At 43.6% G+C, this 22,295-nt stretch overlaps 1 protein-coding gene across 3 annotated transcripts in view; it reads right to left on the bottom strand.

The window, feature by feature from the left end:
* LOC147107696 (NXPE family member 3-like) overlaps nucleotides 1–22,295 on the bottom strand; it is a 90,194-nt gene that overhangs the window by 67,486 nt on the left and 413 nt on the right. The window contains exons 1-2 of one of the 3 annotated variants that reach the window (XM_086006923.1): nucleotides 21,998–22,279; nucleotides 16,429–16,541 (exon numbers count right to left, since the gene is read on the bottom strand). The exons of 1 other annotated variant lie outside the window; for it this stretch is intronic. The gene's annotated coding sequence lies outside the window, so the exon portion shown is untranslated. Of the gene's footprint in view, nucleotides 1–16,428; nucleotides 16,542–21,997; nucleotides 22,280–22,295 lie in introns of those variants that run through there. One more of the 3 variants, XM_086006922.1, reaches the window with a different exon arrangement.

A 22,295-nucleotide genomic window follows, 5' to 3' on the forward strand; every position in this document is an offset into this window, starting at 1 on the left:
CTTTTTTCATGTGCAAGTTGTAAGGACTTAACCTCACTGAAAGCATGAATGAAACCGGCGAATTTTACTGCGCACGCGCTGCCTGTACAGTCGCACGCATTCTGCCTCTGAACCCCTTCGTTCAGAGGACAGGAAATGCCGGTTTTCCCCGCATGCGCTGTGCATGCTGAAAACCGGCATTTCCTCCGGCCAGACGCGCGAGTTTGGAAGGGAATTACTGGGCCAACATTTTACATGTCAATAAAATGAAAAATTTAACAATTGCACGATTTGCCCCCTCGCATCTGCGACTGAGGGTCCAAGGAGGTGCATTGCACAAGAGGTCATCATCGTACGTATCCTCACACTGTTCGCTTTCGGGAACTGTATGAAGTGGTGGAAGGATTTCTGGCTACGTTAACACTCCTTCCGTGACCATAACCATCTTCATACCAGCCATTAGGGTGGTTAGTCCTATGGTGCGAGGGTTTTACAGGCTCCCACAACCCATCCGAGGGGGGGGGGGGGCCACCCACACACGCAAGTATCCCGCTGGATGTCCACCCAGAATTTAGAGTTGGAGCTCCGACTACACTTGCCGGGACTGGCTGGAGCGGGGTTCGAAACCCTACTCCTTCTGGCCCAGCGGCGGGGATGCTTACCGCTACGCAAAAGGCCCACTCCGCGCAAAAGATGACACCCTTACGTTTCCTGCACCTTTTCCCTCCCCGTGACTGGAGCCCTATGCTGCCATTTGAAAGACCAAGCTATCATCTGTCCTTTTTGCGGCGCCTTGGACTTCTCATTGCCAATGATGAGCAGGCGTTGCACCGCCACCTCATTGAGGAGATTGCTGAGGTCATCATCAGTTCAATTGTGAGTTCTTTTAATGCCGTGAATTGTGCTCATTCCAGCCATTTCACGTTGCTAATCTGAGTGGGCCTTTGGCGTAGCGGTAGCATCCCCGCCACTGGGCCACGCGGCGTAGGGTTTCAAACCCCACTCCAGACAGTCCCAGCAAGTGGAGTCGGAGCTCCGGCTCTAAATTCTGGGTAGACATCCAGTGGGATATTTGCGTCCATGGCTGTGGGCTGCACCCCCCCCCCCCCTCGTATAGGTTGTGGGAGCCCGTAAAACCCTCCCGCCATAGGACTAACCACCCTAATGGCTGGTACAAAGATGGTTACGGTCACGGAAGGAGCGTTAATCACGGCCAGAAATCCTTCCACCACTTCATGCCGTTCCCCAAAGGGAACAGTGTGAAGACACATACGACAACGACGTTGCTAATAAAATAAATGGAATGAAAAAAATGCTTTCAGGGCTTTTAAAAGTCCTGAAATCGCTTTAATTCTGTTTAAATTATTTTGAAGAATCTGAAGTAGTTTTAAACGTTTTTAAAAGTTTATAAAAAAAGTTAAAAGCTTCTTAAAAACAGAAAACCTATTTAAAATGCTGCTCTACATGTAAAAATGCTTTGCAGCTTGTGAGAAGCATTGGGGGCGTGTCCTTTTAAACTGAGACCTCAAGGGGCGTGTCTCACTTGCATAGCACGCTCCAGGCTTCGCGCTGGCTGCACTCCTGGGCGGCGTGACGTCAGACGCTGCCCGGGATTCTTCAGTTTCAAAATGGAATTCCAGGCGTCCCTGGGAGGTGACCGGCAGGCGCGTCGGTTAAGTGCAGATCGGGGGCTTGCACGCGCGGCAAGCCCCCGACCCGCATTACTACCCCAAGATTTGCTAAGTGAAAGGAACCTTAAAAAATGCTGGAATTTCAGTTTGAGAAAGTGTGTATTAAAGTGTGAAAGTTTTCCTGACTATGAATGTTTAAGAAGTTACAGTATGTCTTTTGTCTGAAAGTCTGTCTTTGAAAGAAAGATTCTGTTATATTTGTTTCCGCTCCACCCACTTCTGTGTTAAAAGCATTTAAAAACTTTTGTCTTGTCTTGGATTTTGGAAGTTTTAAGAATGTGCGAATAAGATTGTGCCCCAAGAATTGGAAAAAAAAAACCTTTGAACTAAATTTAAGTTAAGCTGGTGTGTAAAAACTCAGAAGAGCAACAAAAAGTTTGTTTAACAAAAGATTAAGTTTCAGTCTAAGATTTAACCTTGGAGTCGCGGTTGCTATGGTGAAATCTTCTAAAGCAGTTTGATTTGATTTGTTTAAAATGTGAAAAACTAATTTTCCTCCAGTTGTATGCAATGTTTTTACAGTATTTTGGAAAGACATCTGAAGGGCAAGAAGAAAATATGACGTAATTTACTGTTTTCTGCAAGAACGTGCTATTTTGTTTTGTTTGTCTTCATAGTTTTACAAAAGATCAGCTTCTGCCTTAAAGTTACAGTTGCCAATGTGCTTGGAAGAAAATTAATTTGAATGTTTACAAGATCTGGATTAAATTGGAGTTATGAGGTTAATTAACCTATTAAAACCAGACTTTCATTGTGGCCACGGTGAAATTTTGGTTGGTGTAAATTTGTGTAGACCGCATTGAATAAGATAACTCCGCTCCGCAAGAACATCAGATAGTTGCAGAGTTCCTTACAAAGACTTACTTAGCTTGTGAACTTTGCTCAATCCCGTCTTTCTTCACTGTCCATATTACCTCCGTGTTCGTGTTTAGTTAAAGTGTGAAAACACAACTGTCTTTCGATCAGGAAAGTTTTTTTTTTGATTTACGTGAATTGACGCAGTTGCGTGCATTTTATTAATGATTCGCTCCACCTTCTTAAAAACCTGCAAAAGGAGTTAACCCTTTCCACTGACAGCTGTTTAAGTTCACCAAGCAACAACTTTAGTATGAAATCTAAAGATAGTGGACATTATTAAATTTAAGTTTCTTAATTTTAAGTTATTTCACCACAGTGACAGAGGGAAAATTAAGATTTGATAAATTAACCCCTTGGGCTCTAAACAGAGTCACAATGGATTCCCTTCTTTCTTTTGTTATATGGAAGTTACCTTGTGAAATAAAGAATAGATTTGCCTTCCAAAGCTAGGCTCTATTAACTTTAAAATCTGCAGCACATCTTTCCACATCCAGTCCCAACCAAAGCTGGAAAAGAACTGAATTTAAGGTGGCCACCACACATCATGTGACATCAACGACCAATGAGATTACAACATATATCCCAAGGCAGTTAACAAACAACCAATCACAATACTTTTACTAAACAAGGAATAATCACCACAGTCACCCCTCCTTTTAAAATATACTCCAACCTAAATAACCTTTACAATTTATAATTAATTATTTACAACTAAAACTATGCACAAGAGTAAAACTGTTTACATGACACAATACTAAGTGAACAAATAATAACATTGCACATAAGTATTAAGTATCTCTCAACTAAAACAATAATAATATTTCAACAATTTTAAAACATTACTATCAATTTAAAAGTCCATTTTCAATCGGTCGACCAGATATCTTGTTTGTGTCGACCTGCTCAACCTTGGTGAAATTCCTTGCCCTCCCACACCAGAAGGCACAGAAGTAGCTTCAGCAGGAAGGCTATCCATATCCCGATTTTCAACGGTTTCCGGATTAGAAATCCCATCAGAAGGTAAGCTGGGACGGTCATAAACATCCATCAAGGGCTGACTAATAGAAGTATAATTATCTGCAATCGGATTGGAGACATTCGTAGTATCTGTAACAGCATCCACATTATCTAAATCATGACTATTGTTAATATCCTCAGAAGAGGGCTGGCCACCACAAGGAGCCAAGTCTTTAATTGAAACGGTACTTTCTTTCCCATCTTGGAATCAAATATGAGCATATTGGGAATTTGCCTCCAACAGCTCCACCTCCTCCACTAAAGGATCATATTTTGACAATCTAACATGGCGTCGAAGCAGCACAGGTCCCTGCATAGTAAGCCATGAAGGTACCGAATATCCCGTAGTAGATCTCCGCGGATAGTTAAAGAGCCTTTCATGGAGGGTCACATTAGTAGCCGTTGAAAGCAATGATCTAATGGAATGCAGGGCATCAGGCAGTACCATTTCCCACTGTGTATTCTTAAGGTTCCGGGATGTCAAAGCCAACATAACTGCCTTCCAGATCACCCCATTGTATCGTTCGCACTGTCCATTACCCTGGGGATTATACAGGGTAGTTCTACTAGTAGAAATTCCCCGACTCTGAAGGTATTCCTTCAGCTGGGAAGACATAAAAGAACTTCCCTGATCCGAATGGATATACGCAGGCATCCCAAAGATGACAAAAAGTTGAGTCAGACATTTGATAACTGTAGCAGCTGATATATCTGCACAAGGAAAAGCAAAAGGGAACCTTGAAAACTCATCCACAACAGTAAAAATATATCGGTTTTGAGTAGTTGAAGGAAGAGGCCCCTTAAAAATCGACGCTCAAACGTTCAAAAGGAGAAGTAGCCTTTATAAGATGAGCTCGTTGAGGCTTAAAGAAATTTGGTTTACACCGAGCGCAGATAGAACATGATGAAGTCATCCGCTTGACGTCTTCAACTGAAAAGGGCAAATTCTTACTGCGTACGAAGTGTATCATCCTCGTAACCCCAGGATGACATAAGGCATTGTGAAGATTAATAAGCGTATCTCCGGGAATCACAGAACAATAAGCCCTCGACAGTGCATCAGCAGCAACATTATCCTTCCCCGGACGATAAACTATGTCAAAATGGTAACATGCCAACTCAATCCTCCATCTCATTATTTTATCATTTTTGATCTTTCCAAAATGTTTAACATCAAACATAAAGGACACAGATTTTTGATCAGTTACCAATGTGAAATGTCGCCCCGATAAATAATGTCTCCATTTACGCAATGCTTCTACTATTGCGTATGCCTCTTTCTCTATTGAAGAATGTCTTTTTTCACTATTGTTCAAAGTACGTGAGAAAAAGGCCACAGGTCTTCCATTTTGGTTCAGAGTAGCCCCAATTGCAAAATCAGAAGCATCTGTCTCGATCACAAAAGGAACCTGCTCATCAATAGAATGCACAACTGCTCCTAAAATATCCTTTTTAAAATTCTCAAAACATGTCCTGGCCTCCCATGATAGAGGATATGTCGTAACCCGAATAAGAGGCCGGATCTTCCGTGAAAAATTTGCAATCCAATTAGAATAATAAGAAAACAGTCCAACAACTTGTTGCAAAGCCTTAGAATTAGTAGGACAAGGTAAATCAATCAATGGTCGCAGACGTTCTGGATCTGGTTTAATCTTGTTTCCCGAGATAATATACCCCAATAGATTTACCTCAGTAGTCGAAAAGATACATTTCTCTTTATTAAAAGTTAAACCAACTTTTTCCGCAGCTTGAAGGAATCTTTTTAAATTAGAATCATGCTCCACCCTTGATTTGCCACACACTGTGATGTCATCTAAGTATGAAAAGGTGTCAGAGAGGGAGTTATCACTTATAAAAGCATCCATTGCCCGTTGAAAACAAGCAACACCATTAGTAACACCAAATGGTATTCAGCAAAACTGATACAGCTTTCCACCAGCCTCAAAGGCCGTATATGATTGATCCTTCTTAACAATAGGAATCTGATGATAAGCACTCTTTAGGTCAATAGTGCTAAAAACCTTATACTGAGATACTTTATTGATAAGCTCATCAATCTTAGGCAAAGGGTACGCATCTAATTGAGTATACGTATTAATAGTTTGGGAATAGTCTATCACCATTCGTTTCTTGTGTCTCTCGTTAGTCGTGACAACTACCTGTGCTCGCCAAGGTGAACAACTAGGTTCAATGATTCCTTCCAATAAGAGACGTTGAACTTCAGAATTAATAAATTCTCTATCCTGACTACTATATCTTCTTGACTTGGTAGCAATTGGCTTACAATCCGGCATCAAATTGGAAAAAAGTGATAATGGAGAAATGGATAAAGAGGTTAATCCACAAATAGATAAAAGGTGGCTTAGTCCCTCCAAATGAAAGACTAAGAGACTCGTGTAACTGAAGCACATCATGTCCAATCAAAATATCCACACAGAGATTAGGCAAAACAGATAGGCGTATATCAGTATACGTATTACCTAGAAGAATCATTTTCACAAAGCAACAACCAGCTATTTGTGAAGTAAGGGTCGTCTGAGCCATACACACCTGATACGTAACAGGCGAAATTTTCAAATGCTTCTCCTTCGCAAACTGAAGACTTATAAAACTCTCAGTACTGCCCGTATCTATAAGGGCCTTCACTTCCAACCCATTAACTTGAGCCGTAACTATAGCTTTGTTTAGGCCATGAGCAAATGCAGCAGAAATTGATGCAATAAACGCCCTATCTAAAGGCTGAATAGTCACAGAGGAGGAGGTGGTAGAGGAGGGCCCTCCCACACCAGGAGAGGAGGTAATTGAACCTGATGATTTGCACACGTGTGCATAATGACCTCTCTTGCCGCATTTACTACACACAGCCTCCCGAGCAGGACACTTCAGACGAGGGTGCCGGATATTCCCACAAAAATAACACTTCTGAATCCTAGAGGCAACGGCCGCCGAAGTAGAAACTGTTTCAGAATCTAGTAAACCACTCCTATTAAGTCCACATAATTCCTTTTCATCCGAAACTGCCGAAACCATAGTCGCAGGCCGATTAAAAAGAGCATAAGAATCCGAACTTCTCTGAGCCACATCCAATGTGGAAGCTTGCTCAAAAGCACTTTTAAGATCCAAAGTCTTATTTTCTAACAACCGCTGATGAATTGATCTGGACAGTAATCCATTAATAAAAGCATCCCGTACCGATTCTTCCTTATATTCTTCAGCCGTCACGGCCTTATAATTACAGTTAACACTAAGGCACCGAAGTGCTTGTAAATAAGTATCCAAAGATTCTCCCACCTGCTGCCTACGGGCAGATAGAAGGTGATGTGCAAATACCTCATTCTTTGGTTTAACAAAAATCTTTTCCAATGTAGAAATAGCCACTTCATAAGTTTTACAGTCCAAAATATATTTATATACATCCGGAGCAATGTAGTTGATCAGCATATTCAGCTTATTTAGAGACTCTTGATCCAACACGCCCAAAAAGTTTTTAAATGTACAATACCAATGTTTCCATTTATCATCCACTCCAGCAGAATTGGGGTCAGCCTTAAATCGTTCTGGTTGAAGATATCGCTCCATTCTAACATAAAGTTAATAAATTGAAATAAAGAATAGATTTGCCTTCCAAAGCTAGGCTTTATTAACTTTAAAATCTGCAGCACATCTTTCCACATCCAGTCCCAACCAAAGCTGGAAAAGAACTGAATGTAAGGTGGCCACCACACATCATGTGACATCAACTACCAATGAGATTACAACATATATCCCAAGGCAGTTAACAAACAACCAATCACAATACTTTTACTAAACAAGGAATAATCACCACACCTTGTAAACTAATTGCAACACTTCTGTCTCGAATGTTAAAAACACTGTGTAAGCTACCTAGCCTGAGAATCACTTGTTTCTGAAATTGGAAGATAAATTGATGGAGATGGAATTGAACATTGACAAAACCTGTCAGTTCAACTGTACTGCTATTGGGATTTTGGGATAATTTTGAAATGACAAAGACTCAGGCACTATATATTTGGTTACTTTTGGGATAATAAAAAGATCCTCTAAAAATGATAAATAAAGTGTTAATAACTTGGATCAAGTGAGAACGTTTGACCTAGGTTTTCTATCTTAAATATTGTACTGGACAGTAAAGTTTCTCCAGGACTCATGAATGAGATATGAATGGTAATTAAAAGGAAAGTGATTGAGAGTGTAAGATTGAAACAGGAGAATTACACTACTGAATGGGAATTTTCAAAATTTTCTAGTGAAAGTCAGGAAAATGTAGTTAAGAACAGTAAATTGATAGCTTTCTCTTGGAGACATTTGTGTCCCCGTCTTTAATGAGCTTTTAAGAAAACTGAATTTGATAGTTTGGTCACTACCCAAGACATCGGGACCATGCAGAGGAAGATGAGCAAAGATCTCCAGGCGACTACAATCTTTCAATAAGATACCTGAAAGCCCGAGAAAGGCTTGTATCGGATGGCACATGTGGCACGATATTGAGATACTGATGATGAGTGTGCAAATGTGATTCAATACGTATGAGGTAATTACCATCCAGGAATGTATGTTGAGTTTGCACTGAAGAATGGGTCTCAGGCATGCTCAGTTACTTGACAACAGCAAGACATGAAATGGTTAATGTGGCTCAGGAAAGCGAGACAACTTTTAAAGCAGACTCCATCGAGAAACTTTCGAATTACTGAAACAATCAGAATAGAGTTAAACACACAGGTACCTGTTAAAGTGTAGGATTTGCAAAAATCCAGGAAAATACAGTCTACATTGTAAAACCCCTGAAATGGCCACATTTTATGAACACAAGATGGAGTTGGCAGATCACATGACTCATTTCAGAAGGACATACCACTGCAGTATCTTAAAGAAACCTGAGTCACCACCGATTAGAAGATTCCAGAACTGACTGCAATTGATATGGTAAAATGGTTACAGTAGTAACGAAGTCAAAACAAAAGTATTTACACCTCAAGGTGTGTTAATTGCTAGCAAAACACAAATCCATCTGAAAACACAGAGCACATACAAAACCTATTATCTGTACCAAACTCAGAGGGACACAGGACAGATCCCATTAGTTTCATTTACAAGACATTAAAATAAAGTACCCGCTTTTGTCAAAGCAGCCTGCCCATTACTTTAACAAAAGAAAACCCCTGATTTGGCGCCAAGATAAGGGCAAGAAAACAGTATAACTGTTGGGGGAAAAGAGACATTAAAAAAAAGTTTCACACAGACACGAGGTCAAAGGCAGAGCGAGTGGAGAGGTTCGATTACGGTTCGAGGAGCACGGAGGGCCTACAAGTTCGAGCAGGAGAGCAGGTTCAGGAGCCGGTCCCATAAGGAAGATTGGAGATCCCGGACGATACAGGAGCACCAAGGTCAAGGACAGTTTTAAAAACCCTGGTGTGCATAGAGGCCCAACTCCACCTAGCTGATCTAGTTGAGGTATACTGTAGAGACGGGAGGGTTTTTAATATTAAGGGCTTTGTAATTTGGGAGCGTTATTCATCCTTCGTTGTGCCGTGCGCATTCTCCACCCCCGTTTTATTATATCGCTGATCTAGAATTGATGTATTATGATAGTCAAAGTAACTCTTGTGTGTTAAATTTTAGTTCCCATTGAGAGGCGTGTTCATGATTTTTGTCTGCATTGTTTCTTCATTCTCTATGTTTTATTCTCCTTAAAAATAAAGATACCTTTGATTTAAAACTTACCTTGTCTCACCTGATCCATTTGTCTTCCGAGTCACAAGTTGGGCCAACACATCAAGGTGGTCTGGCAATAAGCCCAGTGTCTAGAACCGGTGAGGGGGGAGCGCTTCGGAACCGCTCACGAGCAGTGTGAAATCAAAAACCGATCTCGCACACCACAAGCTCGTTAAAACGACCCCTTACACAGAGGGATTGAAGTTGAAGTGGAGAGTTGCATGGAATCTGGATTGGTACAATCGAGGGCTAAGGAGAAATCATGATTAGTAAGAATTATCCACAAGCTGGATACGAGCAAGAGAGATCTGAAGAATCTTTTAAATCCATGATTTGTTGATGTTAAACTGTAATGTATTCGATATGATTGTAAGACTGAATTTAACTGACTGTAATAATTGTGTTTTGTAGGTAACAGAGCGTGGGAAAAACCAGTACGAATCCAGTAGGTGATTTTAGTGGTGCCTCCTGTGTCACTACTACTGCAATTACTATGCTTTGCGGGTCTAACAGGACCTGTCCCATCAACCAACACGTTTTTAAGTATGAGCTACACAATTATGTGGCACAATTTGGATACTCGGATATGACATTCCCCTGTTGTTTGTGGGTTTCAGTGAGCTCATGATGTGACTGAACTCCTCCCTAAAGCATTTTTATGTTTTGGAGCAAGACAATTCGAGACTAGATATTGAAATTGACAGCATAGGGGACAACTCACATTGATGGGATATTGGGCTTAATACATCAGCACACCCTTAGGTTTGTATTATTTCACATGCTCTGGTAGTTATCCAACTTGTAATGATAGTGTATTTGATACATGTAACGTGTGTAGTAAGACTTTGATACATAAGCCAATTGGGTACTCATGCCCATGACTGACAAGCACTAACAAATTAATTGAGCACACCGAAAGAGAAGATCCGAAGCAATGTAGAGGAGACCCCAGGCGGGGTAACATCAAGAAAGATAGAAGAAACAGAGGATATCCCAGGCGGGGCAGAATTGGAACACCGGAACAGTGAATTGAATTTGAGTAAGGGGTCAGAGGTTGCTCCTTCTCAAAGGAATGGACTATAAGGAAGGAATCTTCAAGACTCCCTACTAACTAACGCCCAAGTTGAGAGAGCAATAAGAGCTAGCTAGATAACAAGGAGCCACAAAACCCCAGGGGAAGGCTGGTGGAGTTGGCTATTTGGAGGATCTTGGGGTTCATATCTGACCCATGGACTTATAATTATTATAGTAGTATTATTTTGCGTTATAATGACGGTTCTGAATGCATGCTGTAAGGCAGCTGTGTCCCAAATAATGCCGGTTGCTACAGTTGATTGAGCCAGAAACCGAACAGTTAATGCGGGATAATGAACTGATAGAGATAGGAACATACATGTAAAGTTCTTTGGTCATTTGCACAGACTACCATGCCTAGCACAACAAGATAGACAGAGGGGAAAGACGAACTTAGGTACTAAGTTTAAGCCATCAGTGTAGGAGTAATCCCAGGGATGGTAAAAGTGGAAAAGAAGTTGGTATCCTTAGCCAAAGTCTAAATTTGGTGCGGGACCAACAGGAGGGACTGAAGGGGTTAAAATGAATCCTCTCAGAATTCAGACAGCCGCCAGCAGAATTAAAATCAGAACAAAGGAGTGGGGTCATGTGAAGATGAACAAGAACTAAAAGAAACCAGGTGGCGATAAGAAATAGCACAATAAAAATTGACTTACGTAAAAAGGCAAAACTAAACAAAGGACAGTGTGTAAAACAAAGATAAGACGCAGCTGTGGGACAAGGCAGAATGTCTGTGTTAAGCGATAAGAAATGTGCTGCTTTAGCTAAAATTGTAGACACAGCAGAATATAGGGGTCATGGGAATTTGACCTGTGACCAAAGGCATAGTAAGATGTAACTAACCTTTACTAATACTGAAAAGAATAAATAAGCCATATGTGATCAGGTGATTATTGTAATACAATGTGATTGGATGAAAATGGAATAAAAAGCTGTACCAAGAGAGAACGAGAAGGGTATCACTAGACCGCGGGGTCTATGACCTTCTCCCAGAATGTTCTGTTAATAAACTGTGTACTTTTACTTTAAGACAGACTCGAGTGAATTTATTTTTCACCACACCCAGTTTATTGTGAACAGGGTCGGTCTCATCCCGTTGAAGTCGGCCTTACCTAAATCTAAAATCTTTACAGCTGTTTCACCCTTTCAAATGCTACATTGAACTCAATCATGTTATGATCGCTATTGGATAAATGTTCACGCAAAGTTAGGCTGTTAACTAAATCTGGCTCATTACTCAATCTAACATGGCAAGCCCCCTTGTTGCCTCTAGGACAGATGTATAAAGTTGGATTCAAAGGTTTACTTTGTGGTGGCTTTTATTTCAGCATTGTGGCCAAGAGGACATTGTGATGGTCAGGAACAGAGGGAAGGTAATGTGTGGGACTAAAGTTGAAAGGGGAATTGGGGTTGTGTTCACTGGTACCACAGGTGGATGATCTCGATCCTGGATATACCAGCCCGAAAGGGGCTATCTGGGATGCATCTTTCCTTCAGCTTCCTCCTCTTCCCTCTGAGCAGTTTGTCTCCTTTGCTGCCTCTGCTCCATCTCCATGACATGCTGCAGCCCAAGGGGAACTGCAACTGGAGCTCCTAGGAGTTAGAGCAAGTGGTGTTCTCAGAAGCCTTCCTTTAAGAGACATACGGGGAGAAATTCGGTATCGCTCCGTTTGGGGCGCAATTATCGCCTGGGCGCAAAGTTTAGTGCCTGGCACTAATTATCGCCTCCAACTGTAAACTTGGCTTTTATCACCCTGGAGGCGATTGGAGCACTAAATCAGGCGCTGCACACCTGTCTAAGGCGCAAAGGCCGAGGAGCAAGGCGCTAACCCAGAACACGGGCGCAGTGCAGGTGATGTCAGTTAGCGATGGAACACAGACACACTGGCGCCAGGGAGGATCAATCTTCCTCTCCAGCCACACCCTGCTCATTGGAGCCTTGAATCTCGGCCTGGAGAGACCTGTGCCAACATTTTCCAGCCAAAGACTATGGAGAGGGAGACCGAGCTCAGCGCTTTAGCGAGCGGGCCTTGGAGGCTCTGGTTGGTGCTGTGCAGAAGATCTATACACTACCCAGAGAGTGGCAGGAGGCTTTTGCTACGCGACTACAGATGAGTGTGGAGGGAGGTGGCTCAGCACATCTCCTCCAAGAGCATGGTGCCCAGGACCCATACTCAATGTCACAAAAAGTTCAACGACCTCACTCGGGTGAGTGGCTATTTTTCAATACCTCTCCATCTCTTCATTTCCACCTCACTATGGCCAGAGGGTCTTAAAACCCCAATGCCCAACAGTCATCCAACACCTATGGCCCTCTCGTGAAATACACATGCACATTCCACACCTTGCATACAGTAACAGCTATTCAACTATCGCCGCGCCCGGGCGCTAGTTGCTTTGCCACCAGGGATCGGGAGTGCCGGCAAACAAGCCCGGCATGCAAGGGGAGTGCTGGGCTCACAGAGAGTAGCCGGCACCCCTCAGGGGAGGGGGCTTCACGGGTGCTGGAGACAGCAACGGGGGCAGGTGCTGGCAGGCGGCCAGCAACAAAAATGGCAGCCCGCCACCTCCCCTTTAACTAGCACTGCCCCGGCCGCAGGTAGGCCCCCCTGACCCCGGCGGACATAGTGTCCGCCGGTAAGTCTGAGGGCGCCACCCAATATTACAGCCAGGGCGCGAGTGGGGTCACTGCTCACAGTGATGATGCTAACCTCCCGCTGAATTTCGCGGGAGGCGTTAACGGCACTGCGCCCGGGCGCTAGTAGATTTGCGCCCCATTAGCTCCCTCTTAGGGTGCTAACGGGAGGCGCAAATCAACCGAATTTAGCCCCCAAAGCCTTTCAAATGTCCAGCAGCACACCCTGTGCACTTTAACAACTTTTTAAATGTCTTACACCAAGCCACTACTCAAATAAACTGTACAGGAACCAGCACAAAAACAAAAATCAAAACTTACTTGAAAGTTGCATGTGTCCCTTTAAGTAGCACAGGTGGGGGTCTGTTGTGCAGCTGAACACAGGAGAGGGTGTACCTTCAAGCAGCGATGTCCAAAATAGAAGGTTGTATTGTCGTGACCAGACTCCCATTTTTCCACCAAGCGCAGGCAACAGCTGTGCTGCCAACCTGCCCAAAATGGTGTCTGCAGCGGTCCGCGCCGGAAGTGATACGGCTGCCATTTTTTCTCCAAACTGGCCTTATCAGCCGGCGCTAAGGTGCCGAATTTCATGGCCAAGGTCTTAGACAGATAATGCAACATGGTATTAGCACACATCAGAGATGTGGATTGCTGGTCCATTCTGCACTTGGACTTTAAAATGATGTCCTGTGCCTGGGCTTGGCTCATTCTAAGTCTCAAACCATTTTTTCCTGACTGTTCCCCTTTAAGAGACCGAACTGCTTTCTGAAATGACAGCCTTGCTTTAAGAGAAGGCTGTTCTTGCAATGACGCTACGGCCAGGCTAGACTGGGGCCTCCTACCGGAACTAAAGCCACCAAAACAGCTTTGCATGGTAAGTTTTGTGTTGGGCTAATGTTAATGCCAGCACCATCAATTTCGGCGGCCGTTATCACCGGCCCACGCTGGCACCAGCAGCTTTTTAGCGATGTCGAATTTTTAGCCCGACAACTATCCTCATCACGGTCTACTATGTTGTCAATTTTGGTATCATCTGCAAACTTTGTAATGCTGCTCCCTACACAGAGACTAGCTAGTTTATAAAATTTGAAAAGAGTAATGGACCTAAAACTGACCCTTGGGGAACACCACCTCCCAATCTGAAGAACATCCATCCACCACCACCCTCTGCTTCCCGTCACTGAGCCAACTTCGTATCCATACCGCCACTTTTCCCTTAATTCCGTGGGCTTCCATCTTCTTGACACACCTCCTGTGTAGCGCTTTGTCAAATGCCTTCCGAAAGTTCACATATACATCAACTGCACAACTTTGATCAACCCTCTTCGGTTACCTCAAAGAATTCAATCAAGTTAGTCAGACACAATTTGCCTTAAACAAATCCATGTTGCCTCTTCTTGATTAACCCATGCCTTTCCAAATGAAAGTTTCTTTTGCCCCCGATAATGGTTTCCAATAACTTCCCCACCACCGATGTTAGGCTGACTGACCTGAAGTTTCCTGGTTTATCCTTCTCCCCTTTCTTGAATAGTGGTATAACATTAGCACCCCTTCAGTTCTCAAACACTACTCCTGTATCCAATGAGGATTGAAAAGATTGTGACCAATGCCTTTGCTATTTCTACCTTTGCTTCTTTCAGCAACCTAGGATGCATTCCATCTGGACCCGGTGACTTACCAACTTTCAATACTGCTAATTTTTTTAGTAGGTCTTCTCCATTACTATCCCATCCATACTTTCCCTCTCCTCTTTTAGTGTAACCTTCACTTCATCTGCTTCCTTTGTGAAGACAGAGGCAAAGTACTCATTTAATACATTAACCATGTCCTCTGCCTTTACATGAAGATTTCCCTTTGGGTCCTTAATAGGCACAACTTTTTCCCTAGCTAACCTCTTACACTTTATGGGTGTTTATAAAATGTTTTAGGGTTCAGCGTAATGTTGCTTGCTAATCTTTTCTTGTAACCTCTGTCTCCCATGTTAACATTTTCAATTCCCTCCTGTACGTTACATAATCTTCCTGGATATTAACTGAATCTTGCTGCTGAAATTTGTCATAAGCCTCCTTTTTCTGTTTTATTTCCTTCATCATCCAGGGCACATTAGCTTTGGATGCTCTACCTTGTCCCTTCAGAGGAATATGCCTACTTTATACCTGAACTCTCTCTTCCCTGAATGTTCTCCATTATTCCGCTATTGCTTTACCCTGCAATCGCCTTTTCCAATCTACTTGTGCTAGGTCCCTTCTTAAATTACTGAACTCAGCTTTTCCCCAGTTGAGCATTTTTACCTTTTGGTATTTTCTGGTGTCTTTCCATAATTACTCTAAACCAAGTGATGTTGTGGCCACTGTTAGCTAAATGATCTCCTACTGTATCACTTGCCCTACTTCATTTCCCAGAACCAGAGCCAATACGGAGTTCTGACAAAGGATCATCGACCTGAAACGTTAACTCTTGTTTCTCTCTCCACAGATGCTGCCTGACCTGCTGAGTATTTCCAACATTTTCTGTTTTTATTTCTACTTCCTTCCTTGTTGGGCTGGAAACATATTGATCAGGAAAGTTCTCCCGTATGCATCAGAAATTCCTCTCCTTTTCTATCCTTAGCACTGTTTTTCCCAGTCTATATTATTAGGGTAATTAAAATCTCCGAATATTATTACTCTATTTTTGCTACACACCTTTGAAGTTTGCAAACAAATTTGTTCATCTATCTCCTTCGCACTGTTTGGAGTTCTATAAGAAAAAACTCCCAGCAATACAACAGTGCCCCTTCGACATAGAAACATAAAAGATAGGAGCAGGAGTAGGCCATTTGGCCACTCAAGCCCACTCTGCCATTTAATGAGATCATGGCAGATCATCCAAATTCAGTACCCTGTCCCTGCTTTCTCCCCATATCCCTTGAGCTTCAAGAAATAGATCCAACTCCTTCTTGAATATATTTAATGAATTGGTCTCAACTGCCCTGTATGGCAGAGAATTCCACAGGTTCACCACTCTCTGGGTGAAGAAATTACTCTTCATCTCAGTCCCAAATAGCTTACCCCTTATCCTTAGACTGTGACCCCTGGTTCTGGACTCCCCGGCCATCAGGAACATCCTTCCTGCATCTAGTCCGGTTATAGTTTCAATGAGATCCCCTCTCATTCTTCTAAACTCCAGCGAATATAAGCCTAATCGACCCAATCTCTCCTCATATCTCATTCCTGCCATCCCAGGTATCAGTCTGGTGAATCTTCGCTGTACTCCCTCCATGGCAAGAACATCCTTCCTCAGAGAAGGCGACCAAAACTGCACACAATACTCAAGGTGCGGTCTCACCAAGGCCCTGAACAACTGCAGCAAGAAATCCTTGCTCCTGTACTCAAATCCTCTCGCTATGAAGGCCAACATACCATTTGCCTTCTTAACCGCCTGCTGCACCTGCATGCTTACCTTCAGTGACTGGTGCACAAGGACACCCAGGTCTCGTTGCATTTCCCCTTTTCCATGTTGGAACCAATGAGATAGGTAGAACAGTATTGAGGTCCTTCAGTCAGTTTCAGGAGCTAGGAAAAGAATTAAATTAAAAACAAGTCCTCAAAAAGGTAGTAATATCAGGATTACTGCCAGTGCCATGTGCTAGTTAGTATAGAAACAGGAAGATAGTGAAGGTAAATGCATGGCTGGTGAAGTGGTGCAGGAGGGAGGGTTTCAGACTCTTAGGGCATTGGAACCGGTTCTGGGGGAGCTGGCACCTGTACAAGATGGACAGGTTACACCCGAACAGAGCTGGGACCAAGGTTCTTGCCGAGAGGTTAACTAGTACTGTTGGGGAGGATTGAAAATAATTTGGCAGGGGGACAGGAACCAGAAAATAGCTGAAAGGAGCAGCAATAAGATCAGAGGACACAGAGATATAAATAGCAGTAAAAATGGAAATACTGTAAGATGTGCAAAATTTCTGCATTTCCCCGAAGGCTGTTATTAATAAACGGGACCCTGCGTGGAAATTTTAAATCAAAAAGGGTACCCAAGATGGCGTCCGTGCCTCGTGGCAGAAAGCCGGAGAGATTTTAAAATGGACTCTGCAACGCAGACAGCTTGTGGATCAAAACCCAAGCTGCAGGTTTCTGTGAAGAGAGACTTTGTATTTTGAAACCAGACAGCACTCTGAATTATGCATTAGACCGAATTGGAGACAAATCTAAATTCAGTTTAGGCCTATAGTTAAGGCCATCAAGCATATATAATCGGAAACGGATCAACAGCGCCATCGAGGCTGGACAGGCCCATCAAGGAACTTTCATGACAATACAAGTCAATTATCGGGCCGGTAGACACGATTACCGGCCATCTAAAACCAGTTAGTATGGATTGCTACCATTATTTAAAATAGCCCGCCAAGATTAAGACAAAAAACTAACCTGATTTGGCGCGCAGATAAGGGTTTTCGAAAAAGGTATAATTGAAGGCCCCCCCCCCCCCCCCCCCCGAGTAGCAATCGGGGTGCTGGTGTTGCTGCTCTCTCTGCTCTTCGGCCCCTCACCCTCGTGGCTGCCACTCTTACCCCGTCCCGCGCTTACCCCCTGGCCTTTGCCCGTGCCTTTTGCCACTCCATCTGAAAAATAGCCCCGACACTGCATCGGGCAGACACGGAAAATTCAGGCCAGGCGAGGCGGGACGCGATGAGGGGAGGGGGGAAGACCACCGGAGGGAAGGCCACCTGAGGAAGACCGGCTGAGGAAGACCAACTGAGGAGAGGCTTCGCATTATCAGGCCTTCAGCCTCAGCCAACCTTCGAATATCTGCACACCAACTCAAACTGTCGGCTGGCGACGAAGAATCATCCCTGCAAGGTAAAGTACCCAGAGACTTTAATTTTGGGGTACTCGAACCTGGACAACGCCCTTGCAGCGCCCGGAGACCACGTGACGACGGCAGGCTCCAGAGAGCACCAAGAGCGAACCCCAAACCCCACCGCTGTTTTGAGTCCAACAAACCTTTTTATTGGTGAGCATGAAGTTCTGACCCCTCATAGCTTAACCTAGTTAGGTATAGGGGGTGGGATAAGGATAAGGGGATTGTTAACAGTTGTTTTCCCTTGATGTGCCATATGTTCCCCATTCCCTGTAGAAGTATATTATTATTCTTTTGTATTATTTTCGCCTGTAGAAGTGTACACTAGTAATTTTCCATAAGATTGTATCCATTTTTCCTTTTCAATAAAATCTTGGTTTTTGTTTACATCCAACCACCTGTCTACTCGAGTCTTCTCTGTACCGCCGCCTTGTACCCAAGTCCGGTGTCTAGAACCCGGGGCATGGGAGCGATTCGAACCGCTCACAAAACAGTCAGGGGCATAACTGACTGGGCGTACGCGCCAAACACCACCCCCTACAAATACCTCAAATTGCAGGGATCATATTGAGGAAAATAGCAAGAGATGAAGGAGGTATTAAATTGTATGTACATCAATGTCCGTAGTATAACTAATAAGTTTGATGAGCTGCAGGCACAAGTTACCACATGGATTATGGCATTAACAGACACATGGCTCAAACAAGGCCAGGAAAGGGTTCTTAATATTCCTGGTTACCAAGTATTCAGAAATAATAGAGAAGGAAGAGAGGAGGGGGTATGGCAATATTGATTAAGGATGATGTTACAGTTCTAAATAGAAAAGATATACTGGAAGGTTCTCGAACTGAATCTATTTAGCTTGAGTTAAGGAACTATACTATCACATGGCACTGGCAGTAATCCTGATATTACTACCTTTGAGGTCTTGTTTTTAATTTAATTCTTTTCCTAGCTCCTGAAACTCTGACTGAAGGACCTCAACACTGTTCTACCTATCTCATTGGTTCCAACATGGAACATGACGTCTGGTTGTTCCTCTTTCTCTTGCAGAATGTCCTGCACCCACTTGGTGATATCCTTTATCCTGGCCCCAGGGAGACAACATACCATTCAGGAATCATGTTTCCGTAACCGCAAACGCCTGTCTATGCCCCTAACTATCAAATCCCCTATAACTACTGCTTTTCTACTCTTTTTCCCCCCGTGTGCAGTTAAATCTCCTGCTATGCGGGTGTTTTGATTCTTACTGTATTCCTCCGAGAAGTCGTCATCTTCCTCGGTATTAAATTTTGAAAACAAGTTAGCAGTGCCACTGGCTTAGGGGATTCCTGGACTGCCTGTGTCTTCCTCCTACTCGGTCTGGAGGTCACCCACTCCTTCACCTTCTGTGGCAGTGGGGTGACCACCTCCTGAAACATACGATCCAAGAAGCTCTCAGACTCCCAGATGCACTGCAGTGCCGCCAGCCGCTCCTCAAGCCCCAGGACATCACTGCAGGTGTTCCTCAGGGCAGTGTGCTAGACCCAACCATCTTCAGCTGCTTCATCAATGACTTTCCCTCCAACATAATGTCAGAAATGGGGATGGTCGCTGGTGACTGCACAGTGTTCAGCGCCATTCACAACTCCTCAGATAATGAAGCAGTCCATGCCCGCACACAACAAGACCATGATGACGTTCAGGCTTGGGCTGATCTGTGGCGTGAATGTTACCTGCCATTTAAGTGCCAGGCAATGACTATCTCCAACAAGCGAGAGTCTAACCACCTCCCCTTGACATTCAATGGCATTACCATCGCCAAATCCCCTACCATCAACATCCTGGGGGTCACCATTGGCCAAAAACTTAACTGGACCAGCCACATAAATACTGTGGCAACAAGAGCAGGTCAGAGGCTAGGTATTCTGTGGAGAGTGCCTCACCTCCAGACTCCCCAAAGCCTTTCCACCATCTACAATGCACAAGTAAGGAGTGTGATGGAATACTCTCCACTTGCCTGGATGAGTGCAGCTGCAACAACACTCAAGAAGCTCGACACCATCCAGGACAAAATAGCCTGTTTGATTGGCACCCCATCCACCACCTTAAACATTCACTCCCTCCACCACTGGCGTACCGTGGCTGCAGTGTGTACCATCTACAAGATGCACTGCAGCAACTTGCCAAGGCTTCGTCGGCAGCACCTCCCAAACTCGCGACCTCTACCACCTAGAAGGACAAGGGCAGGTGTATGGGAACACCACCACCTCCAAGTTCCCTCCAAGTCACACACCATCCTGACTTAGAAGTATATCGCCGATCCTTCATCGTCGCTGGGTCAAAACCCTGGAACTCCCTACCTAACAGCACTGTGGGAGCACCTTCACCACATGAACTGCAGCGGTTCAAGAAGGCAGCTCACCACCACCTTCTCAAGGGCAACTAGGGATAGGCAATAAATGCTGGCCTTGACAGAGACGCCCACATCCCATAAGTGTAAAAAAACTCTGAAACTTGAGCAACTGGCGACACTTCCTGTACACATGGTTATCCAGGACGCGTGAAGTGTCATGGAGTCCCCACATAAAACAGGATAGTTCCATGCTGATCTCCAAGGTGAAAAAACCTAGGTTTAGAAATTGGACTGTGACATGAAAGTTGCCGGTGTCACTGCGGCCTCGGGTTAACGGCTGCTGAAAATGGTTGCACCGGTAGGAGAGAAAAATTCGCGCCTTCCTCATTTCAAACACCCCAGCCAGTGGGAGACAGGAGACAGGAGAACAAGGGAGGGAGGAGGAGGAGGATTTCTTGATGTCATATTGGATGGATAGATGTATAAAGTTGGATTGGAAAGTTTGCTTTGTGGTGGCTTTTATGTTGGCATTGTGGCCAAGAAGACACTGTGATAGTCAATAACAGAGGGAAGGCGAGATGTGGGACAAATTTTGAAAATGGAATTGGGATTGTGGTCACTGGTACAGCAGGCGGATGATTCCATCCTGGATAGAAAGGGGCTGTCTGAGCCGCATCTTCCTCTTCCGCGTGCTGATGATGTAATTCTGAAATAAAAGCATAAAATGATGGAAATACTCAGGTCAGGCAGCATCTCAACCTGAGACATGAACTCTTTCTCTCTCCATGGATGTTGCCTGACCTCCTGAGCATTCACAGCATTTACTGTCCTCAGAGGCCTTCCTTTACCATCTGAGGCCTTGCAAGCATCCAGCAGCACTCAAAAAAAAAAAACTTTTAACATGCATTGCAGCGATCCACTATTTCAATACAATCAAAAAAATCCAGTCCAACAGCTTAAATGCAAAAATCCAGTCCAACAGCTTAAATGCAAACTTACCTGAAAGATGTGTGTATCCCTTTAAGAGGTGCTGACACACCTCGGAGAGTCTGCTGAACACTGGGTTAAGTCAGCTTGCATGTGACGGACGTCACCACTCCCTAATTTAAATTAGCAGGGCCAGCACTCACCTCGGAAAATGCCGGCTGCCACAGAACCCGGCACCAGCTACGAAAGAGCGGTGGCCGCTGTCTTTGCTACATTTTGACGGTAACAGGTGGCGTAAAGCCCCTGAATTTTTAGCCCTATAGTCTTAAAACTCAATTTTTTCTTTGATCTTAACATAGTGGATCAAAGGAACAATTACTGCTTCAAAATATAATAGAGAAAGAAGTCCCTTTTATTATTAAAAAGGAGGATGTCTCTTGACCATTTTCTTGATTGACCCGGTCAGCCTGGGTTTTTGAAACTGCCAAAAAAATGAACCCGTGAAGAGTCGTTTCTACAACAGCCCTTTAATCCTTAGTTTGTTAAGTGCCTCCATTTCATACGCAATTATTAGAAATTATATAGTTTACCCTACCTAACTGTACTCTACTATTCTCCCTTTTCATAGTTTAACTTTGTATATAGTTTTAAAATCTTGTCAATCACAACTGGGCAAGATTTCTATTCTTATAAAAGAAAAAACAGATTTATTTAATTACCAGCTGACCACAAGATTTCTTTCACAATTCGCTAACCCTCCTCCACTTAATCTAAAAATGTAAACTGTTAATAGTGTTTTTGTGGGGAGTATATTTACCCACACTTCTATTAAAATACTTTGTATGAGTAAGCAATCCAAAATATTGTACATTTATTAGCCAATTTACACAGTTTGATTCCTACCAAGTACAGCTACTCCTTCCTCACCAGCACAGAGATTAATTGAAAAATGTCTGCCCATAAACTGCCTGCCGTTTTTACATCTGATTTTGTTACTCACTCGAGGATCAGTATGGCAGCTGGAGAGCCAAGGGGAGAGTCAGTGTGAGCAATGCCAGCTGCATAATGGCAATTCATCACATGAAGGACTCCCCTTAAACACAATCCTATTTTTGAATCTATTCAGCATTGTACATCGGTGTCTCTTTCTACCTTCCTGATTCACAGTAGACGAGAAACGTAGAAGACAAGGCATTTGACC

Source organism: Somniosus microcephalus, chromosome 14, assembly GCF_052327205.1.
Source record: "Somniosus microcephalus isolate GS21.2 chromosome 14, FLI_Smic_1.0, whole genome shotgun sequence".
NCBI lineage: Eukaryota > Metazoa > Chordata > Chondrichthyes > Squaliformes > Somniosidae > Somniosus > Somniosus microcephalus.